Source organism: Halichoerus grypus, chromosome 2 (genome assembly GCF_964656455.1).
Source record: "Halichoerus grypus chromosome 2, mHalGry1.hap1.1, whole genome shotgun sequence".
In the NCBI taxonomy this organism is placed as follows: Eukaryota; Metazoa; Chordata; class Mammalia; order Carnivora; family Phocidae; genus Halichoerus; species Halichoerus grypus.
Window position 1 is genome coordinate 5,027,611 of NC_135713.1, and position 2,077 is coordinate 5,029,687.

The following is a 2,077-nucleotide window of genomic DNA, read 5'->3' on the forward strand; positions in this document are numbered from 1 at the left end:
TCCTGCTGTGGCTCACATTCAGAAGGAAGGAGGCATTCCGATGAGCACTTTTTCTCAACACACAGCCGATTGGTGGGCTGGAGACAGCCCAGGCATCACCTCCATCTGTTTTTCTGGCGGCACGGAATTCGCTGGAAAGCTCTCTGCCAGCAGGTCTCCGGGTCCACCCTCCCACTGTGCTTGTAAAGGGGGCCCGCGCCTCCCCCCGCTGCCTGGCTGGGCCCTGGAGGCCTCGCTGTCATGAGAAAAGAATCCACCGGTCCCGAAACTCGCTATTTTTAGGTCTTGGTGGATTTGAGCCAGTTTCCTGAGTGTAGTAATTACCCAGATATTTTTTTGAATAGGGCCTTGTAAAATAACAACACACATCTTAACTCTACTAGGAAATTCAAAGAGGTTTAAAATGTCATGCAGCTAACTCACGAAGACAAGTGACAGGCGTCTTTGCGCTGCTCTCGGGCTGGCCCCGCTCCCCTCCTCTGCTCCTGTCCAGGCGCACCCCTGATTCCTCAGCAGTGCCAGGTTCGCACCCAGGCACGCCTTTCCAGACCAGCTTCTCTACTAGATGCAGGACTTGTGTGTCCCACAGCTTCCTGGACATCTTCTCAGACCTGACCTTTCCAAAAGGGAATGCTTCCTGCTCCCCCCAAGGTGCTCCTCTGGGGAGAAGACTTGGTCGATGGCTCCTGCCACCAAACTGGGACCCGCCCTTTGCCCTTCCCTTTGCCTCACTCCCCACTGACCTTGATGATGCTACTTTCAGACTCTATGATGAATCTGCCTCTGGGTCCCCTCTACCCCCACCAGCCTGGTCTCACTGTGTCTCTTCCCGTGGAACCAGTGCGTCGACTGGCCCCCCAGCCTAGGTACCTCTTCACATAAACACAGACTGATCTGTTAGAGAACGTACATCCCATTTCGATAGCTCGCCTCGGAGCCCCGCAGGTCTCTACCTCTCCACCTGGCCTGTGACAGTCGAGTCACGTACCCGTGTGTCCTGAGGCGGATCCTATCTCTGGTTGTAATGTCAGGTGCAGAAGCTCCTGACACCAGTGATGCTTTAGCAACGATTGCAAAGAGAGATGCCTCCAGCCAACCCACCCCCAAGTTCGCGCAACGGAACAAAACACTCACCCCAAAGTTCGGCTGGGAATGGAGAACGGTCAGAGAAACCGAAAAATTAATGAGGTCATTAGAGTGGGGGGCAGTGAGCGGTTGCCTTCCATCAACAGGGAAGTTGGAGCCTGCCTACGAGCAGAAAGCAGGGAGCAGTGCTCCCTAGGCCGCATCGTCCCCTCATTAGAGAACGGAGCCCCAAGAGACAAAATTGCAAAGGAAATTCCAGCTTCTCTAAGAACCTCAGAGGGATGACATCATGAGCACACACCGGGCAGGTCCAACATACAGGTCGCTCTGGCAAGCACTTCACGTGTGCTGATCCTTTTAATCTTCGCAGTCTGAAGCCTAAGTTACAACTCTCATCCCCATTCTGCAGGTGAGCAAATTGAGGCCGCTGAGGTTAATCAGCTTGCCGGAGACCGCACAGTCAGGAAATGGCAGAGCCGTTGCACAGAAAACTGGCTCCTCAGTCCCCGTTCCTAACCAGAGAAACAGATCTGAGTTTGGGAGTGGGCTGTACGCCCGCTTCAAGTCCTAAAACAGGGAAATGTCAGCAGATTCCATAGGCTGGCCTGTCAGACTCATGTACCCAGAATGGCTGCCCCGTACAGAGCCACCGCTTCCGGCCACGGCAGTACGTTTCGGACAAGACTGGCCCTGACCTCAGCCGGAGGGGCGCACGGCAGCCGAGGGGCGACTCAGCTGCAGGTGTCCGGGATGGAGGAGGCAAGGATCTGGAGTATAACAGACACAGGAAGTGCTTCTTGTTGTAAAGGTTATAGCCAGGGAGCAAGGGAACCAGGAAGGGGAGGGGCCTGCAGGAGGTAGGAATGATACACAGAAACGGGAACATTCCTGTTTCACATTCCGGTTGTCTTCTTACACCCCAGTTTCGTACCCATTTATATGTACGTACGTATATACATATACATACACAAGGAAGCACTGGTCCTATAAA